The sequence below is a fragment of the Artemia franciscana genome, chromosome 1 (assembly GCF_032884065.1).
Source record: "Artemia franciscana chromosome 1, ASM3288406v1, whole genome shotgun sequence".
NCBI lineage: Eukaryota > Metazoa > Arthropoda > Branchiopoda > Anostraca > Artemiidae > Artemia > Artemia franciscana.
The window spans coordinates 28188006-28210857 of record NC_088863.1 but is presented as its reverse complement, the minus strand read 5'-3'; the positions used below and the strand labels follow the sequence as shown (position 1 = coordinate 28210857).

The window sequence follows — 22852 nt, the reverse complement described above, 5'->3', positions numbered from 1 at the left end:
CTTAAAACATGCAAAATTGTTGCTTTGAATGTGATACAACATACAACTATAAAATTAGCACAAATAAACCTACTGGTGATGTCTCCTTATACAAAATTAGTACTAGACATAATCATAAAAAAATATGGGATATTCTTCTGTATTGCAGAAACGAAAAAAAAACTCTCAGATTTTTTGCGGTGAAAAAATAAAACTTTTAGTTATGTGTCAGTCTTGTTTTGCTGTTTGGTATCTAACAAGTCGCAATAACAATTTTATAAAATCATTTATTCATTTAACTTCTTCAAGATACAAAAATTTTTCTTGAATACTTAATAGCTTTGAGAAGGTAATACTTTGTTTAAATGGTTGAAATTTCGTTTTAAGTTCATAGAAACTTAGTGTTGGAAGAAAAAGCCTCAAACATTAACTTTGGGAGATACACAGGAATAAAGTATATAGTTAATTGCATATGGATGAACTACATTAAAATTGAATTATTTCTGCGAGACTTAAATTAAACCTTATGAAGTTTTATATAACAATATTAAAAGAACTATAGCAATTAAAGTAATAAAGTTATGGAAAAAGATGTGCAAAAGTCTAAATTACCAGATAGCTACTTTTTGGTTTTTTGCTCAGATGAAATGTACCTCTTGCTTCTGATTTCCTGAGTACCTTTGTGCTCCTTTTAGCAAATTATCTACTGTTCCCGCATAGAGGTGCGTTGCGAAAAAGTAATTGCGGTGCGTTTTTGCACCGTATCGCCGCAGCGTTAATTGCAGACTCTGTTCACTTCAAAAGATGTATTCCTTAGCTGTCTCATTGCGGTTTTATATTTAAATTTACCAAGAAATTTGCCGATAGTCTCTTTTTCTACATCTGAGACAATAAGTTCAATTTGTTATTCAAGTTTACCCTGTATGAATCCTAACATAGGATATTGTTTCAATTCATCTTTCTCTAGATTTCCACAGAAGCGTTTTCAATTAAACATGATGTTTTCGCTAAATATTTGAAATTTGCCTTTCAACTGGCTTCATTGTTCTTTTCTTCACAATCCACGGGCGTTTTAACTGCATGCGTTGGATTTTTCCACGCGTTTAGCAGAAAAATGCAAGGATGAGTGGCAACAGATGAATGCATTCCTCTGCAAAGTGCCTCCGCAGCGGTTTTCTGCAGATCTGTGTTCTGTCTGAATAGTAGGTTAAATGGGCCATTCAATTTTCCGAAAATTCTAGGATATTGGAGGCCTGTTTTCATCTGGCAATCTTGTATGGAAAGCGGTGCCAAAGTATTTAAAAAAAAGCGGGACAGGGCAAGAAATGTCTTCCAGTTCCAGTTCCAGTTCCAAATTTTCTCAAAGATCAATAAGGTTATCTTTCTTTATATTATTCAGCCTAAGAAAACTTAAGAAATTTCGGTATTTTTTGGTGAATATCTGAAAATTGACTCCCCATTGATAATTAAGGCCAGAGTGAATCATTGCGTTTCTTGTAGGCTACAATTCTTTTTAAATTGTGCTTCTGCAGAAAAAGAATATATATAAAGTTGTATCCTAGAACCTAAACACATGATGTTGTATTTAAAGGGCTGATAGATTTATGTCATGGCCTAATAGGCCTAGTTTTGGATACAGCGTAGGTCTAGGCTACTAAAATTCATGAAAGATTACCAACCCAGAGCCATTCAGGCTCTGGGGACAACTTGCTCTGCTGCTCCAAGTATTGTTGCTGGAGTAGGAGGAGATGAGGTGTTTCCCAATTTGATTTCGCTTTTATGCTTATATTTGAGTTGGGAGAGCTTTGGTAGCCTGACCTTACTTTGCTCTTTATATTTATTTAAAACAAGACAATATACCATTAAAAAGTTCATGCAAAGGTTGGAATGGTTTAATAGATGATCAAGGGTTTTTAAAAAATATTCAATGTAGTTTATTCTGTGTAATAAAGCCAGGCTTAGTCACTTAGAACACATGAGTCATTAGTAAAGAAGAGATTTTCAATTGAGAAATTTGACAAAGATTCCTCAATACTCAGCTGTCACAATTATAGGTGCAACATAGCCAACAATAAATGAGAAATAAAAATCCAAGTGAGCTCCCTCAATAAAACTAATCAAAATGTAAGAACAAAAAACTTTAGCCAATGGTCAACCAATCAGTTTAGATTATTTGGTAAGCTCAATTTGATAGGCTATTGTTCTTTAATATAGGCTTCTGTCCTTGCTGACTGCATTTCCTATTTATATACCCAACAATGATTGTGGTGGCACTTTTAATAATATGCTGTAGAAAAAGCTGTCCATAGTGCTCCTTATCCAGGAGGAGCTCTAGTTGATAGATGGAAAGACTGTGTGATAACTACAGTACTTTGGAACGCTTCTGCAGTTAAAAGTTCCAACTTCAATTGGAAATATATGCTTATAGCCTCAAACTGTCCAAATTTGAGCAACAGTCTTTAAGTCTGTCATAGGAAAATAATGCAATATATATCCAACTTTTCAATAATCCTTTGTTGCTGTTGTGCTGGTATATTTTTTGAAGAATAATGGAAAATTTTTGGTTAATCATATACCATTACACTATAAAAAAATGGCTATGGTCAGAGGCTCAACATGCATAAAGGCAGACTTATTCATGTAGTATTCAACTTTTGGGGGCCATAAAAGACTTCCAGCTGTCTGCTGACAAAGGTGACCTATTTGATTACATATATTTTGATTTTTCTAAGACTTTTGACAAAATATGCCACTCTAAGCTGCTTCAAAAACTCCAAAATCTTGGTGAGCATACACATAGTTGGATTGAAAGTTTAATGATTGGTAGAAGTCAAGCTGTTGTTGTTGGTACAGGCAAAATCCTCAAGTATATTTGTTAGTAGCAGGGTTCCACTGGGTAGTTGCTTAGATCCAATTTTATTCTCCATATACATTAATGATCTACCATCAGTTATACAAAATCATATAGCTAAAAGTTTTGCTGATGATCTGAAGTTGTATAGGAGATTTGGCTCAGTACAAGATGAAAAACTACTCCAGGAGAATATAGAAAGTTAAAGGAAATGGTGCAGGTTAATTTTTTTTTTTTTTTTTAACATTTCAAAGTGTGCTGCTATGCACTATCTCCATAGAGGGCTGTTTGGAAATTCACATCCTCACTTAAATAATGATGAAGACCACACTGCATTTCCATAATTCAACAACTAAAGAGAGAATAATGAAGACTTTATTCCCAAGACAGTGAACCAACATTGTTTTAAATAAAAAAAAAACTTATTGTTTTTTATTTTCTTTCCTGAAGGCAGCCCTTAGATATAGGGCCAAAAAATATTCATAGGAACACATTGAAATTTTACCCCCATCACCAAAATCCAAAATAGATGTCTTTTGTAAATAGATCAATAAAACTTTGGAACTCATTACCTGATAGTTGTGTCATTGCTTTTACTGTTCCTAGTTTTAAGACTGAGTTAGTAAACACCTCTTTTTACAATGATGTATATTATCAACCATTTATTTTTGTTAAACATTCAAGCAGTTGCTACTTTTTGATTTTCATTTTGTATGTTATGCTTACAAGGTGTTGGATGAATAAGTAAATAAAGGGTCCCTTCTAAGACCATTTTCCTTGGACTCATTGATCAGCTCAATGTCAAATTTAATGGTGTAAAGCCATATTTTTGCTTGTCTTCTGTGCCATTTCCTCCAATCAGGCACTGGTTTGCAGTGTAGGCTTTCATTTATAAGAATCTCTGACTATCATGGCTAGTCTAGGACAAGCAGTGGTGTTAAATATAGTTTTGATGTTGTACTTCCAGTCAAACTGTTGATGGATAATTGTGTTTGGGATTTGTTTGTTGAAATTTAGTTCCAATACACTCCTCTGGTACTTTTGGTGCTAAAAATTGTGGAGGTTGTATGCCTCAGCCACTTTTAAGGGTCATGTTTCATGGCCCTTATCAACTTCAGGTGACTATAAACCAGATATATAATCTTTCTTTGCATTAGGATGGCTATTAGTTTTGACCAGTGCATTTTTAGACATAGGCTACATTACATTCCAGAAACCTTCAAAAATACTTCTCAACTGTTGAATCATTAAAACCCATTAACCTACAACCAAAAATTAATGCAGTTTGATGAATCACACCAGATGGCTATGTTTTGGTGAAACCAAAGTGGGAAAAACCAAGGGTAAAACAATAAGGTAAAAGCAAAGCCAGATTTGAGGCAAAACATTATCAGGCCTATTTTGAGCTTGAAATTCAAAATTCTATCCAAGAGTAACCAAGCTTATTTTTTTATAGGATCTATCTTTATTCTTTGTTTATCAATATTATTTCTAACTTATTGGGGTGAAATATTGTCTGCCTTATTTGGTTTGTGTTTTCAAAAGTTCTTGCTTATTTTATCTGTTTTTCAAAGGTTGTGACTTATGTTCTCTCTCACCTTCTAGCAACACTTACAGTCACTTTTAATGAATCATTATTGTGTAGGTGTGGGTGTCCATGCTCATTTAATGCTTTGTTTGTGTACAAGTGTGTTAGTGTGACTATGCCCAAATACACATCTAGGTGTTATAAATTTATGCACTTAGATGCTATCCATTCAAATCTTTTGTGATTCTTGAATCTTTCTACAAGACCCTGTTTGGTGTCAAGTCCAATAGTTTAAGAGTTTATTTAATATATGCCTAATGCCACTTGAAAAACGTATCAATAATATTCTGGTGCATAATATGCTAATAAAAATAACTAAAAAGACATTGAAAAAATTTCATGGTGACTTTTTCAGGTCAAAATTATGATGTTAGAATCATTTCAAAAAAAAAATTGTCTTATATTTTATTAAATTTCAACTCTTGAGTTGTTAATGTTAAGTTAATTTTTATTCACCAAGAACAAAACTTGGACAATATTTATTTAATCAATATGTAAGTTTTCAAAAATACATAATGTTAAAATGTTTGGCAACCAACAAAAGAGTTTGAAATCTAAATCCATGATTGTGGATTGAAAATGGCACTGTAAGGAAGCATCTTCTTATAACTGAAGTTTTGAATGAAAATAGTGTTCTGAGTTTACTTTTATACTTTATTTGTGATCTGAATAATTTCATAGATTTAAATATCTTTCAATTTACAATTAAAATAAAATTGTAGTTTAATGTCTAGATGTTTCTGTAGCACAGTGGATCAAAAACAAAAAAAACAAGTCTGGAAAATACTTAATTGGCTGACTATTTCTAAAGAAAACATGCCAAGATAATCAAATTGACATCATTATATGTTTTGTTTTATGTCTTGTCCAATTATTGTGGTTGCCTCTCATGATCCTAATTGCCTAATGTATTTCCAGTAAATTTGTGGTTTTCAACATAATTTAGCTAGGATAAAACTGGACATAGCACTTGATAATTTTTGCATGTTCTTTCATAGTTAAATCAACATTTTTAGGGCAAATCCTATTTTGATCTGATCTTAGGGGCTCAAAACCTTATAGTTATCATCTGAGAATCTTGCACCTTGTTCATATTTTCAAAAATTTGACATGATTGACCATCACATCCTTATTTGTTTATTGCTGAATAACTTTGAAGTAGACCCTCTCCTAGTAAATTTTATTAGAGATTTTATTTCAAATAGATCTTAAGTTATAGAACACGAAAAATATTATCTCTGAGCTCCTTCCTACTTAGTGTGGAATTACTCAAGGAACCTTATTGGGACCACTTTTATGTGTAATAATGATCAATGAGATTGGTAAGGGATTCCCACAAAGATGCTAATATGTAGATGACTTGCTGATCTTTGGAATAATGTCATAGCAATATCAAAAGTAATCCACTCATAATACTAACCCATGTTTTGGATAAAAGCTAAAAATTTACATATGAAAGTAAATTCCATTAAGTCAAAAGTAATGACAATAAATTTCTTAAAATTTTTGAAATCTATTCTTGTTTTCCTAAACCATAACCAACAAAAAATGCTAGTGAAACATGTTACATTCCTTGATGTTGTAATTTTTAACAATCTTAAGTGGAAATGTTAACCATATGACTCTTTTCTTCTTCTTTTTTTCCCAATTCAGCATATAATTTGGTCAAGGTGGTAAAGATGTTATTGTAGCAGCTTTGTTGGGGTCATGAAGATTGCCTTATTTGGACAGGAAACAATTCACTGGTTAGCCATTTCACCAACATAATTAATATATTGAAATCTCTTGAAAAAACTGACACTGCTTTTCTGACATTTTTCATAAAGTGTCCTACAGAAGTACTGTGCCTCCCTGCCACCACCTACATCTTTCTATTCTCAAAATTTCACCAGCTCCATCGAGTTGTTTTGGGAAAGTCTTCAAAACTTGACAATTATGAATTGAGCTTCCCACAATTGCCCAAGCCAGCTTCAATGTTAGATTCACATGCAACCATTATCATCTCAAAGATGCTGGATGCCTTGTCTGATCCTCTTAAACAAAAAGCTGCTATAGACCAGATTACTGGACATAAACTAGTACATAATATAAAGCCCATCAATTACAAGTGGTATATCAATATGGACAAGTCTACTAGGGACAACTTCTGCTTGTCAATCTAGAATGTAATCTCCAGTACTACAACAAAAGTGGTTTCCAAGTTTTTTAGTATATCACATAATATTCCTAATGATGTTGATACAAGGGTTCTTGGAAGCCAACACAGTATCAAAGATGCTAAAAGAATGGGCCTATCTAAGTCTCTGAAATTAGAATCTTTGAATTATTTTGCCCAATCTACGTTTTTCAAGCATGACCTCAGGATGGGCTATGAAATTTGTCCTGTTTACGAGTTTAAGGACCTACTCAAACGCTGTTTTCAATGGCAATCATTAGACCATCTGCAGAACTCCTGTCCCAGCGTTCTCCCAAAATGTGTATTTTGTGGAGGGCCGCACATATCATCAAAAGATGAGCCATGCATTATATATAATAATAATATGTATTTCTAACCCACTTACATCAAAAAGATAAATAGTGGAGTAAAAACTTGAAGAAAAACGGAAAACAAATAACAAATAAAAAAACAAATAACAAAAAAACAAGAGTCAACAATAGACATTAATCATACAAACGGATCAGACCGTGGTGAGGCGACAAACGCCGATACGCCGTTTCTGAGAGCTTTTTGTGTAGATCAGTCAGCTTCTCAGTAATGTTCGGAAGATGGAACCTATTGATTATCTTTCGATTCTTATACCACAGAGGAAGATAGAGAAGAAATTTACAGAAACGAAAATGAGAAGATCGAATATTGCTAATGTCTTTTTTCTTAAATATAGGGTAAAGCCCAGAAAGGTAAAGAACAGAATGATCAGAAAAAGTAGAATAAAGCTTACCAAGGGCAATACGATTGTATTTCCCTCGATTGGCTACAATTTTAGAGTAACCAATCTGGATTTTCACTCTAGCATCCCAGACAGCATGCTCCCGAAGAGTTTTAAGATTTTTTGTAAGTGTAATACCCAACCACCGGATCGAATCTACATGAGGGATAGAAAAATTTTGAAAAATTAGAGGCCTAGGAGAAGAGGGAACATTGAAAGAAAGATACTCACATTTATCAACATTAAGCGAAAGACCGATTTTAGTAAAAGAAGAAGAAACTTTATGAACCATCTGCGATAGACTGAGTTTAGACCGGCTAATTAGAAGAATGTCATCAGCATAAGCAAGGTAAGAAATATCACTCAAACCAACAAAACACATAGAAGAAATATTCTCAAGAATACCAGAGATACAAAATATGAAAATACTAGGAGATAACACTCCACCCTGCCGTACGCCCCGACGAACAAGAACATTAGAAGATGAAAGGGCACCATTAGTTTTAATTCAAAGATAAGAATTACTATACCAAAACTTTAGAAGAAAAATAACTGAAAGGTTAATACCGTGACTATAAAGAGAGTAAAGAGCCTGACTATGTACAACACTATCAAAAGCCTTAGAAAGATCAAGAGCACAAATATGAAGACCATACCCTTTAGCCGAAGCATCTTTAAGAAGGAAAGCAAGAGCACGGTGAGCGTGCTGGCACCCGATGCCAGACCGAAAACCAAACTGATTCTCCCCGAAATTAGCATTCATACTTATGAAAGGAAGTAGGATGTGCTCAAGGATTTTACTAAAATTACAAGCAACCGTGATAGGCCTGTAAGAAGAACAATCCAAAGGATTCTTACCTCGTTTAAGTACAGAAGTGACAGTTCCACACAAAAAGCTGTCAGGAACGAGGGAACAACAAAGGCACATTTGGAAAAACAACTGTAAATGGAAAAACAAAGACGGGCAATTTATTTTTAGATGACAAGCACTGATACCGTCAATATCAAGAGAATTTGATTTCAATTTCTTAACAGATGCAATTACAGCATCAACTGAAACGGGAATAACTTGTGCCTGAGTCAGGGAAGGCAGGAGAACCGAATCAAGCAGTTTCGAATAAAGCGCGTGCAGTGCATAATTCAATTTGGAAAATATAACTGAATAGTGGTCAGACCATGCAGAAGGCGTAATGGGGCAATTAGGATTTGCCGAGTTATTTAAATTAGCTGAATTAATCACTTTGTCCCATTCTTTCTTATTGGTAGGATATTCTAACCCTTTGTAACGGCTCGATCGCAGACATTTCTTAAACTCACGCTTATTTTTTGTTTTATTTCAAACACATTCCCAGCTAATGGTCGACCGTTAGCAACCCATATACGCAGCCACAATTTGGCTTTATTTTTCACACTTTTCAGCTCAGGGTCACACGACCAGATTGGTTTCCTTGTACTTTTCCTCACTCGCTCTTGAGGGACAGCAACCTCCTCAGCGCGTTTTAAACACCACACGATTTGGTTGTAATAATGATTCAGATCGTAATTACTTTTAGCAGGACTAACACTCAGCTGGAGTAGATGAAAAGGTACACGTAAAGAACCAAGGAGAATGGCCAGGGTTGAAATATATAATGGCATATTAACATTTTTCCAATTACTCCGCACAAACCATTTAGAGGCAGGAGCACAAGCTTGGTCAGTACTATCTTTTCTAATCGAAAAGCATAGCGATAAAGGAAGGTGATCAATATCTTGCTCATCTTCGTGGACATGCACTGTTGAAGATGTAATGAACGGGGAACAAATCACGTGATCAATATCCGATAAACTGCCGGAATTATGCACATAAGAGAAGGGTAGATCCTTCGCAATTATTCTGTAATCAGGGAGACAATCAAGAAGGTTCACAGTACGAGCAGAATCACGTTTTACATCAGTGTTCATATCTCCAATAATAATAAATTCGTACCCATTTTTGCTTATACTTTGAAGGAGAGTTTTCAAACTAGAGCATGCTTTGGAGAATTTATTAAGCGATGTCATATTCTTCCCATCGTGAGGCAGGTAAGTGTTTATCAATACGGTTTTACCAAGTCTTATAGCCAGTAAATGTTCATCAGAGAAATAGCATGACGGGGACAGAAAGCTGAGCTTTTGTTTTATAATACATGCTAAACCCCCTGAAGGCCTTCCAAAAGTAGATTTAGCATTTGTTGTGAAAACAAAGTGGGCGGAACTGCGGCGCAGGAAATTAACACTCGTTGCGGTCAAAAGATGTTCCTGAAAGCATACAATGTCAAACTTACTGTACAGTTCATCAATGGTCAGGTCCTTGTTTTTTGTCCCATTAATATTGAAGGACACGAGTGATACTGATTCAGACATTAGTTTGTTTTCGGTAACTTGCGACTGACAATTGCTTTCAATTTAGGGCAAGTGAGGCTAAAAGAAACATGATCACCTCCACAGTTTGCGCACTTAGGTGACAAATTGCAAGGCGAGTCTCTATCTGAAACATGAGGACCGGCACATCGCGCACATTTTGGTGTAACACTGGGACAAGACGACTGGAGATGGTCAGGGGATCGGCAATTGTTACAGCACCGGGGAATCGCTTTGAACTCATAAACACTTAGGATTTCGTATCCAACTTTGAGACCATATCTAAATGCATCGACTCTTGATGTTGCATCAGAGAATTCAAGTTTTACGGCAAGCGATTTCCCTAGCCTAGAGGCACCAGAAACACCAGGGCACGATATCAGGTGGGACAGTTCAAAATCAGGCGGGATTCCCTTCAGGAGTCCGTAAAATTTCTTGGTTAGAACTTTCGCAGAAGAGCCAGTAAACGCACTAGTCACCGATAAGCGGAAATCTTCAGCAACTGACTTATCTATATTGATAAACAGTTTGTCACGAACAGGGCGAATGCTAGTGATTGATTCATGTCCATCAATCTGATCTATCAGATCTTTTCGTTTTATTGGGTCCGAAAGGGTAGATGGAAGGTTCGACACAACAATAGTAGCATGCGAGTCGGGAATTGCAGGTTTCGGCAGTTGCGGGTAATTCAGTTCATAAGCATCCAGCTTGGTGGCAACAACCTTGAGTAGTTGTTCCACGCGATTCACCTTTGTTGACAGCCTAGAATACGCAACTGCGGGCAAAACCGGGACCTCGGTTGGAGACTTGATCACATAAATCAGAGTTGATACTTCCTCAGAGTCCAGTTTCTTAATAAAATCAAGAATATCTTTCACATTGTTCGCAGAAGCTTTCGCACCGATGCGCCGGGGGCAATTATCATTTGGCGCAACCTTCGCCCAAAATTCGCTTTTCGCATCAGCAATAACACCGCATTCAAAAAAGTCTATTGCGTGTTGAATAATAGTAGCTTCTTCAATACCTTCATCCCAGTTGTTTTGCAAAAAGTTCATTACCGGGCAATGCACATACTCTCTGTTATCCATTATCCTTTACTGGGAAAAACCAGTCAAACTAGTCAAAGAGCACTACTGATTCATACTTATGCGTCACTATAATCCGTATTGCGAAATTTTGATTTTCTTCACAAAAAACTTACTGGATTAATAATGTCCATGCAATATCCAATTTAAATGTTGACACTTTGAACTCTGAATTGAAACTGATTGCCAATCCCATCCTTGTAAACTGCAGCCCGAAACACCCTTTCTATAGTTTTCCCAGCCCTGTTATTAAGAATCAGATAAAGTGCAATGCCACCTTACAATTGTGAGTGCATCAGTCTCAGTTATTTCGTTTAATATAAATGGCACCAAAGATAAAGATTTTATTATGGTTCTGTCTTTTGGTTCCTTTGACTTGGTATGTCTCCAGGAGCATCTTGTCACTGCTTTAAGTTTGAATTTTTGTTGTGTCAAAGTCAGCATCATACTATGTGGCAGTCGCCTTTCCAGTGGACTAGCCTGTGTCTTTAAACAGGACATTCATCTACCCTCCCCAGTACTCTTCTACTCTGACAAATTTTTTTGGCTCGGCGTGTTGACAGTATTGTATTTATAAACTCTTATCTCCCATACGAAGGATACTTGATCAGATCCTTGTCTAAATTCGCAAAGGCTTGTAGTCGGCTGAAGAATCTTGTGAATCAGGAACTGTCAAACTTTCTACAGTATATAATAATTGAAAGTATTTCACTTTCAGCTTGTTTTTCAAATGTGTCTGTGTACTTCAAGCATACCTGAGAGTTTTCTGTTTGGCACTGTTTTGTCAATTTTAAAAAGGGAAAGTCACATATTAATTGTTCTTGCTATTAACCTATTTCTTTCTCTTGTAATATTAGTAAGGTTTTTGAGTATATCCTTCTACCATTTTTGACTAAAAACATTAATGAGGGTGAAAACCAATTTGGTTTTTGGCATGGGATGGGTTGTCACCATGTGCATAACATTCTGTCTTCTTTACTGGCTGATAATTCTTCCAAGAAAAATGCTCTTTATATTTGTGCTTTGGATTTTTCGAAAGTGTTTGATTGTGTTGTCCATAGTCAGCTCCTTTTTTCTTTGTATAATTCTGGGGTCAATCTATCTGTTATAATCTTTCTTAGATTTTGGTATTCAAATTCTTTTCTTCAGTTAAGATCTGCGCCAGACACTATTATAAGGTTACAAAGAGGAGTAAGGCAGGGTGATGTTCTTTCCCCTACACTTATGAAGATCTGTATTTATAGTTTGCTGGCTAAGATTTCAGGTGCATACCTTTCTGGTCTTGCAGATGTTCTTATCTTGCGTATACTGACGACTTGCTTCAGATTAGCCATTCCAAACAGGGGCTTTCCCAAATGGTCTCTATAGTTTGTAATGCTTTCTCGGATAGTTTCACTTTCACTTAATATAGATAAATGTGAGTTTCTTCCCTATAACTGTACTTCTGCTACTCCCCTTCATTGTAATAACTTCACTATCCCTCTTGTTGGTTGTATTTGTTGGCTTGGTATCTCTATTACTAATAATCTTTTGAGATTACATTAGCATACTGTTTGTGATATAAGTAAAAAGATTCAGATTGGCTATGCAAAGATTGTTGCAAACAGAGGGAACTATAATGGTTGTGCACTTTCCAAACTTTGTTCTACTTTCAGTGATAATTCTGTTCTTTATCCTTCAGGTCTTTTCTTTCTTCTTAATAATGGTAGTTTATAAAGAATTTTGATAAATTATTTCAAATTTTGCGAATTTTTTCTCTATCTTCCACCTTGAACAAATAACCAGACTCTTGTTAGAAAATTTTCAGTTTTTAATATAACTTTAAAGTCGGATATTCTTCACAGAAAAATCCAACCTTATATCCCCTCAGTTAAGGAAACTTACATGTGTAAAGAAAATAGAGCAGTTGGATGCCCTTGCGTGCCTATCCCCCTCACCACCGTCTTATCCGTTTTTTTCGTTGATTTTGTGCGTATATTTGTTTTTCTCTTTGTGTTTTTTTATATTTATTCTTACTCGCCATATTTACTTTATGTATTGTGTGGGTGAATAATAAAATAATAATTACTACAAGAATAGCGTCTATAAACGCTATGTTAAATAGTACACTGTCTTTCAGCTCTAATGGTACAGGAAGATTTCTTTGTTGTTCAGAGTAAAAATGTTGTTAACATTTGGCCATTTTGAAGTTAATCTGCAATTTTAATCCATTTCAAAAATTTTAGTTTTGATTATCCTTGTCTGGAGAATTCAAAATCTCTGAAATATGCATTTCTTTCTTAAGATTCTTAAAAGTTTCTGACATGGTAGGATTTTGACTGGGACACTTCAAGGATCAGCAGGTCTTGTTGGAAGGAACTCAACACAGTTCCTTCAAGAATTCGAAGCTATTTTGGGATGGGTTCAGAGAGAATATTTTTGTATTTTATAACTTGGGATTTATTTGAGCCAATATATATATATACACACATATATATATAATATATATACTATATATATATATATATATATATATATATATATATATATATATATATATATATATATATATATATATATATATATATATATATATATATATATATATATATATATAAAATTTACTAAGAGAGGTTCTACCTCAAAAATTTTCAGTAATAAATGAATTAAGAAGTTGTGATCTATGGAGTCAAATGTTAAATATATGAACATAGTATTAGGCCAAGGGACATTTCCTCAGATGATTGTGTAATCTAGCATCCAATCAGTACAACTACTTTAGATTTTTTTTTGATGTTTCTTTATGTAAAATATTATTACAAATAATAATCAGTAAATCTCTTGTTGTTTAGAAAGTACCTGTAAATTCAACAACTATTTTTTTGGTAGAGGACTTGGAATTTTAACACCAATTATTTTTCATCTGTTTTACATATTCAGTAAAGTTTTGACAGAGTCACCTATATTTTGATAGAGCCTATTGCTGTCTAAAGAATTTGACAAGTTATCTACGTTTGATTTCGGCTGAATGAACATTTTTAGTCAGTCTTGTATTCCACTACATCTGACAAGAATTCTTGACACTTGGAATATAGTTTCATCAATATAATATTAACTGCCATTTTAACTTAATTTTATCAAGAAAAAGCTAATGTGGCAAAATTCTAGAAAAGGTCATATGTATTATGATGCATTGGCTAATCCCAACTTTTATTTTAAAAAACAAAAAAAAAAACAAGTAGTAACAGTTCAAACATTACATAGCTAAAAATTGTTGGGAGCTCATTTTGAGTTGAAAACAGGAAACTGATTGGATTGAATATTCTTTTCCTATGTAAGTGTATTGGATATAGTGTCTATTTATTGTATTGTCAAAATATAACGGCGGTTTCAAGAGATGGTGTTCCAAGTCAAGACTAAGCAGAATTAGAAAAGAGTTTTTGCTTGAAGTGAGACATGATCAGCTTCAACAATTTTTAAATAAACTCTCCTGAACTTAGATTATGCTGATGATTTAAGCATCCTAGATGAAAATGTGAGCAAAATGAAGAATCTTTTTAAGATTTTGTGAGTTCAGGGTGCTTGAATAGGTTTGAAAATTAATGTTAAGAAGACCAAGTCTCTAAGGCTAGGAATTACTGAAGATGAAAAGGTGACGTTAGGTAATGAAAAGATTGATCAGGAGGGGATCTTCAATTGCCTTGATGGTATCATTAGTAAAGACAGAGGCTGCAGTGAAGATGTTAAAAGTAGAATAGCCAACTCTTAGGGTGTTTTTTTTTCACAATTAAAAAAGGGTTGGAAGAATAGGAAGATGAGTCTGCAAGCCAAGATTAGAATTTTGAAGAGCCAGTGATGACAATTGTCAAATATGTCTTTGAAGCATGGGTGCTCCAAAAAGCAGATGAAGATTTACTAGATGTTTTCTAAAGAAATTGCCTACTGATTGTTTTGGGTACCTGACTGACTGATTGTATTTCAAACAGTAGGCTGTACGCAAAAGGATGGTTCAGTCCCACTTTCTAGGGCTATAACGAACGAAAGTTTGAGATGTTTAGAGCACGTTCTGGGGATGAAGGATGAAAGATTGCCGAAGATTGTCCTTTTTGGCCAGTGGTCAAAGACAAATGGAAAGCAGGTCGTCCTTGTCTGGGGCGGAGGGATGCTATAAAGAAAGATTTAAAGGAAAAGGGGACTTCTTGAGAGGTTGTAAAGAGGGAGGCTTTGAATAGCTTGGGATGGAGGAGGATCGTGCGTAGCTGTGTTGGCCTCAGACGGCTTTTTGCTGTGGTGATTTATTGTTAGTAGTTGTAGTAATATCCAAGTGAAATTGGTATTCCCTTTTAAAGTGCTTGGTATGGTTTTCTGTGCTCACGCTCTCCCTGTAACAGGCGATAGAGGCATAAACCTCATGTAGGAACTTCTTCTTGTCCACAGATTCTCTTTGTAATCATATTCTTTGTCTCAAGCCTGGAGGGTAGTTATGGCTTTTAACTTCACTTGCCTAAAAAAACGTCTGTGTGGCAGTTTCTTTTTTTATTGTTATTCCAATTACAGTTTTTCAACTTCCTCTCTACCATGTTTTCAAAGACCTAACCAGTCTTTGGCCAAGGTATAAGAAAATGCCAAGCTAAAAAAGAAAAAAATTACTTTTCTGATCTAGGTGGTTAGGATCAGCAGGTGATTGGTCTCTTTTCAGCATTTATGTTGATATTTGGGACTTGAGGATCGTGTTTCAAGCTGTTTTTTTCCAAACTTCTTTTTGATTCCCCCCCCCCCCAAAAAAAAACGCTTGAACAATCATCCTTGTTTAAGAATTACGTGTTTTAGGATACTATTTTTCAGCACTGTCAACCTCTTGTTTTTTTGCCATTAAATAAAAAAATAAGTTCTTTTTATCTGAAAGTACGGAGCGACATTAAAGCTTAAAACGAACAGAAATTATTCCGTATATGAAAGGAGCTTCTCCCTCTTCAACGCCTCGTTCTTATGCTAAATTCTGAATCTTTGTCACAACTCACCTCTTTATGCAAAAAATCTTAAGCGTAAAGAACGAGACCTTGAGAAGGGAACAGACCCTTTCATATACAAAATAATTTCTCCTCGCTTTAAGTTTTAATGTTGCTCTTTAATTTCAGTTTAAAAAACTTGTTGTTTCATTTAATTTCTGAACGTTTTTCAACTAATGGAGGTTCGAATTTGATCACTGTACATGAAAAACTAAAACAAAATTTGCATATTAGTTTTGGTAGATTTAATCACGATATGAAGGGTTGTCCTTCATATCGTCCCTTCTCCTCAGTACCTTGCTCTTTATGCTAAAGCTGTTAGTAATTAAACCTTATATTGCTTAATTTTCATTTTTTAAATAATGCTGGTAAATTTGGCTCGCGCTTTATGAAATATACTCCTCTCCCTCACAGAAAACTCATCGTTGGAAATTTCATTTTACGCAAAGTGTACACCCCCTCCCCCCTCCGTCAAATTCTCGCCAGATAGTTCCATCCTGGCTGAGAATCCCCATTCCCTGTAAAATTGTTTATGGACAATTCACCCTGAAAAATTCTCCTTATCATTCTTTCATTTGAATAAGACTTTAATCTCTAATCAGTTTCTTGATCTCTCTAGAAATTCCCTTTTCCGTGGAAATTATTTCCCAGAAAATAAAACACGCGAAAAAGCCCATGGATAAATCTCCGAAAACATCTCTGTAAGATAATTAATGCAAGACAATTAAAAAGAGTATCTGCATTGTAATTTTGTCAAAACCTCCCAGTGTAACATCTCCCCTGGAATATTCAGTCCCTAGTAACTTCCTTCCCAAGGAAGATTTTCTCCATTTAAATCTGCCCCCAGCACAACAATTTCCCCAATAAAATGACTGTATAATTCCCAATTTGTTTACAGCATACAGTCCCTACCAGCAATGCTGATCTCCGTTTCTTGACCGTTCAGCCAGGAAGTGCAATTTGGGTCGGGGGCCAACCATCCTGTACTGTTGTACAAACTTCCTGTTTATTCCAGTTTTCTCCAGGTACTCATTTAGAGCTTGGCCGATTCTGGCTGAGTTTACTGAATCAAGCCACTGACCCTCGTTCTAGCTACAAATACTAAGATATATGTAGCAAGAAATACTAAGATATATGTAAACAATGGGCAAAGGTCATATCTTGCAGCCCTTCCACTGAGGGCCATGGGAAGTTTATTCTGAAACAAATTGTACCTCTTATTTTTCTACCAAATCTACCGATGTTTGACTGCATCCTGCAATGGCTCGAAAAAGGTAGCTGTTTCGTTGTCATTTGCGCAGTGGATTTCAGAAAGACCTTTGACCTAATCTGCCAACTAACTGTAGACATGAATCTCCAGGAAATGGGTACGAAACGACGTACCCTTGGCCTTGTACTTGACTTTTTGACTTGACTCTCTGTCTGTCTCTCTCTGTCTGTCTGTCTCTCTCTCTCTCTCTCTCTCTCTCTCTCCGTCTCTCTGTCTCTCTCTCTCTCTCTCTCTCTCTCTCCCTCTCTCTCTCCTCTCCTCTCTCTCTCTCTCTCTCTCTCTCTCTCTCCCTCTCCTCTCTCTCTCTCTCTCTCTCTCTCTCTCTCTCTCTCCTCTCTCTCTCTCTCTCTCTTGCTCTCTCTCTCTCTCTCTCCTCTCTCTCTCTCTCTCCTCTCTCTCTCTCTCTCTCTCTCTCTCTCTCTCTCTCTCTCTCTCTCTCTCTCTCTCTCTCTCTCTCTCTCTCTCTCTCTCACTCTTTCTATCTATGTGTCTATCTGTCATCATCTGGCATCTGGTAATTCTTTTTTTTCTGTTTACAGCGTTCCAAAAACTTGTTGGATTTGTTTGGATATAGAAGAAGAGAATGAAGACCCAAATTTATGGGTAAGCCCATGCAAATGCAAAGTTGGCAATATATGGGTAAGTTTCTTGTTCAGTTAATAAATATAGGATAGATTTTTATTTGGCCCTACTTAATAGGAGTTCACATGTTCTACTTATTACAGTTGGAGGAGGGGATAGAATTTATATGCTGATATTAATAGATAATTCTGATTATGCTGCCCCACCTTTGCGGTGTATATTTGCCCTGCAGATGACCGTTTCTAACTTGTTCTTTTTAATACTTTTCCTCTGTCAATTTTGTTTAGAAGTTAATTTTCTTTCTTTTCTTCTGCTCCGGTTTTGATTCAGTTTTTCTTTACTTATTTTTTGTTTTCTTCTTTTCTAAAGATTCGTGGCTTTGAAATGAAAAGCTTTGATTATGGTATGTAGGCTATTTATTATTTGATTATTTTTTAGAATTTAAATCTATTTATATTCTTTTTTCTTTCCTCCTGTTTTAAATGCGAGGTCTAACAAGTAATAAAGGAGGGGGGATTGCTTGAATAAAATTTAAAAAACGCAGAAGTTGATTAACTAGACTTTTGAACAGCCTCATAGACCTTTTGAGTATCACAGCTCATTTTTGTTAAGTAGAAATCTGATTTTGCTAGTAGAAATCAGCACTGTATGTTTGGTCGTCTAGTTTATTTTGTAATTCAGATGAGGTCCATATTGAGGGATACGGAGCATATGCTCCTGAATAATTCAGGGATTTATTGAATAAAAAAATGAAATATCTTTCATGGATATAATCATTAAAAACGTATTTAAAAGAAAAAATAATTATATGACATTTTGTATTGCTGAAACAGAATGCGAGTGCTTTTTTTTAAAGTGGAATTATTTTGAAGAAGGATGGCTGCTGAATATTCTATTTTTAGGTCCATCAACCTTGTATTTTAGTCTGGATATCTGTTAAGCAAGATGGAGACTTTTGCAAAGTAGTCAAGTGTCCAGAATGCAGATGTAGATACCATATTTGCAGTGATTGCCGTAAGACCCGATCCTTTATGTTCTTTTCCATATGTTCTCTTTGGTTTTCCACCCCCTTTTTTTAGCTTCCCTATTTTTTCTTCGATTAGTAAAAGTATAACTGGAGCAAAGCCTTTAGTCACTGCCACTGCCAAGCTGTAAAGCTGTAAAAAATGATTTATAAACTTCACTTTTTGACCTATTTTTAAGCTTAAAGGACCTGAGAATATTGAAAAATAAAACTATAATTGTTGTTGCTAGACAAATGGTGTCATTGTTTTTACTAGGTATATTGATATCGAAATTTGAAAAGAAAAATTAATTGTTTAAACCATAAGTCTTCAAGGAGGGGTCCTCGTTCCCTCCAAAGAATGGATCAATCTGCATGAATCAGAAATCAATCTGAAAAATAGGCTATATGAGAAGACTGAACGCAAACTGCATGAAATTTAGAATGATGTAATTATTATATTATATTTTTATTATGAAATTTAAAGGAATTTAGAAATTTTCCAAGGAGAGGATATGCAATTTAGGTGGCAATTTTCACGTGGAGTCGAAGTGGAAACTGCAGAGGAAACTTTTCTCAATTCCCCAGTTCAAAAATCAGTCTGTCAAATAAATTTTAAAAATTGACGAGTAAAAGTAAAAAAAAAAAAATTAGGCTGTATATTTGACCAGAATACCCAGAGATTTTCCTTGATTTATATTTTTTTTTTCATCAAATACAATTTTTTATCCCTATGCAACTGTTGACCAGAATACCCAGAGATTTTCCTTGATTTGTATTTTTTTTTTTCACAAATACAATTTTTATCCCTATGCAACTGTTATCTGTAAAGTAATACTAATGTTGAACTAAAAGTAGTTATTAACAGGAACTATAGGAAAATTTGAACTATCAGTAGGTAGTAACAGGAATGAAAGGAAAAATTGAACAGTAAATTAAAAAATATAAAGAAAGAGATGAGTATTTGACAACCCGTACTAAAGTTGCACTGAAGAAAATCTGCTTGACCCAGTTTAATTTTGTTTAGCTATGAAAGAGCATAGAATTGTCCATTGGGATTGTTATCAAATACCAAACCGAGTTTTGGAAGCTTTATTGACTTTTAATTGTAATTACGTCAGCTATTTCTTTGTGCTTTGCTGAGTGGGGAGCAATTTCTGATGATATTCACGAAGGAGCTCCAGGGAACCGAAAATTTGCTGTTTTAAAGTATGTATTCGAGAAGATAATCACTAGTGTCATTTTTCAGTATATACAGACAAAAGGCCCAATTAGTTTTTTATGACACTTGGTATTTACCAAGTGACATATAGCGATCGCAATTTCTGTCTGTCTGTCAGTCCCGGTTTTGCTAGTTTTGGCACTTCCAGATAAGCTAGGACGATGAAATTTGGCAGGCGTATTAGGGACTAGAAGAGATTTAATTAGAAATAGTATCTTCCCCGATTAAGCCATCTGGGGGGGGGGAGGAATGAGAGGAATGTTAATTCGGAAAAAGTAGGAAAAGTGAGGTATTTGTAACTTACGAACCGGTGATCACATTTTTAATGAAATTTAATATTGAGAAGGATATTGTGTCTCATAGCTCTCATTTTAAATTTTCGACGGGATCATGTGACATTAGGGAAAGTTAAACCTGAAATCTTGGAAAACGCTTAGAATGGAGAGATCGGGATGAAACTTGTTGGGAAGAATAAACAAAAGTCCTAGATACGTGATTGACATAACCAGAAAGGATTTACTCTCTTCGGGGGAGCTGAGGGGGGCTATTCGGAAAAATTAGAAAAAATGAGGTATTTCTAACTTACGAACGTGTGTTTAGATCTTAATGAAATTCGATATTTAGAAGGGCCTTGTGTCTCAGAGCTCTTGTTTTAAATCTCGAAGGGATCTGGTGACATTGGGGGGAGTTTGTGGGAGAAGCCGGAAATCTTGAAAAACGCTTAGTGTAGAGATCGGGATGAAACTTGGAGGGAAGAATAAACACATGTCCTAGATACGTTATTGACATAACTGGATCGGACCCTCTAATTCTGGGAAGGATTGGGAGTTAATAAAAATTAGAAAAAATGAGGTATTTTTAACTTACGGACGGGTGATCAGATCTTAATGAAAATTGTTATTTAGAAGGACCTCGTGCAAAATATAAAAATTTCCAAAGTATTGTAGATAGAAGCTATAAACTTCTACAGTAGAATTTTCTGATCCGCTAAATCTGATGGGGTGATTATCGTTAAGATTTTATGACTTTTAGGGGACGTTTCCCCCCATTTTCTTAAATAAGGCTAATTTTGTCAGGCTCTTAATTTTTCATGGGTAAGACTAAATTTGATGATCATAAAAAAATACGATTCTGCATAAAAATACGATTCTGCATAAAAATACGCTGTTGAATAGACTATTGGTATCAAAATTCCGTTTTTATAGAGTTTTGCTTATTATTGAGTCGGGTTCGGTTACCATTTGATTACTATTCTGACCCAAGCAGAGGGGTATTGGTGCTTATATAATGCTATAATAACATGCTGTTGCTATAATAACATACTGTTGTAATCGTATCCATATAGTTTGTTTCTGTCTAATTAATTAGGTCAGCTCGCACAAAAGCTTCTTCACTACCTGAGTTAATTACCATTTTGGTCAATTTTTCGTTTAATTTTCTTTCTTTTTATGTGATTTCGCATGCTCATTAATATTGCCTTTACTATAGGCTATAGCCCAATTTGTTCTATTATGGGTTACTTTATCATCTCTTTCATGGTAATTTTTAGAAAAAGGCTCTGAAGAATCGCATATTACCGGATTATTAGCATTCTGAGCTTAAAAATTATGGATTTCGTTTTTTAGACGATAATGCTTTGACTCCCTATTTGTTTTTTCGGCTGGTCCCCCCCCCCAGTAAATGAAATGGCATATTTCTCTGTCATAGCGTTTAATGTCTGATAATTTTCAATTTTTCTCAATTGATCCTTCGACAAATTATTATGACCCTCCCAGAGCCTATAAGTCGCTTTTCGAATTTCTCCAGTGAGTTTCTATTAGACCTTTCATGTTTTTTTTTGTTTTTTGTTTTTTTAACTCTTGGTGATCTCTCTCTTCCTCTGCCCTTCTACGGGTTTCTTAAGCCCTTTCTTCCACCTCTCTACGGGCTTTTCCTATTTTCTCTGCCTCTACTTTATGTAAGGTAGAGCTGTTTACTTTTCGTGCTCTAGAGTTTTTTCATTTTAGTAAAAGATGCCTTCCAATAATTTCCTATTCTACTTGTTTAACATTTTTATTTACCTCATCGCAGGTTTGTTTTTATTTTTCCCCTACCTCCTCATGCTCTTCGTAAGCGACACTTTTCTCCTGGGTAAAAGGGTATATCAGATCTAATTCATTTTCTAGATCCCGAATACGCTTTTCAGGTTACTAAGTTTTTTGTATGCTTTCTTTACTTTGGTTTACCAAGTTTTTTTCAGGTTTACCAGTATTTTCTATACTACTTGTTTTTCTTTAGAAAATGCAATTCTTGAAGAATGTCTTACCGATGTTGTTCAACTCTTTCAATAACTTCATCATAAGTTTGTAATTTTTTTCGTAATGACTTCCTTGGCCTTTTTAAAGCTGCCAATTCCAAATGAAAAAACGCGATATACTGTTTCGCTACTTTTTCTCAAATGTCTTTCTCGCTATCTTTATGACATATAATTTCGATCCTACGTAAAAATTTGTCATTATTAAACATGTTTTAGCAAGAGCCTCCATTCCAACTTCTGCTACATAAATAAGCTGGTATCTTATAATCTATACTTCGGACGTTATCTTTCTTAATTGGCATTACTCCTTAAAAAAAAATTAATTTAATCTTTGGAATAGCCGGACTATTCAAACTTAATTAGCGAATTCAAATTCCCGTCGCTACAACAATATTTAGTGAGCGAAATATACCTCCGAAAAGTGGGATAACAAGGGTTGAACGAGAAAGTAAAATGAATAACCGTGTGAATATTTCACTAGTCGATTAGCTGGACTAAGACTCAAACAGGGACACTACCCGACAAATTTTCCTGAAATTGTCTTATAACCTTCGCTACTGAAGGTTATCTTAAAGTCTGCTAATTCACTGAAATAATCACTCAACTTTCAATTTCTCGGATTGCTTCTTATACCCCGTAATATTTCCTAATACTGAGAGATTCTGCCACTGTAAAGTCG

General features: G+C 35.0%; 1 long non-coding RNA gene across 1 annotated transcript; it reads left to right on the top strand.

Annotated features, from left to right (window-relative positions):
* The first annotated feature begins 1197 nt into the window (after nt 1-1197).
* On the top strand, nt 1198-22846 carry LOC136027998 (uncharacterized). The gene is made up of 3 exons (XR_010617714.1): nt 1198-1354; nt 17610-17709; nt 18555-22846. It is a non-coding gene; the product is annotated as an uncharacterized LOC136027998 (long non-coding RNA).
* Nucleotides 22847-22852: the final 6 nt, after the last annotated feature.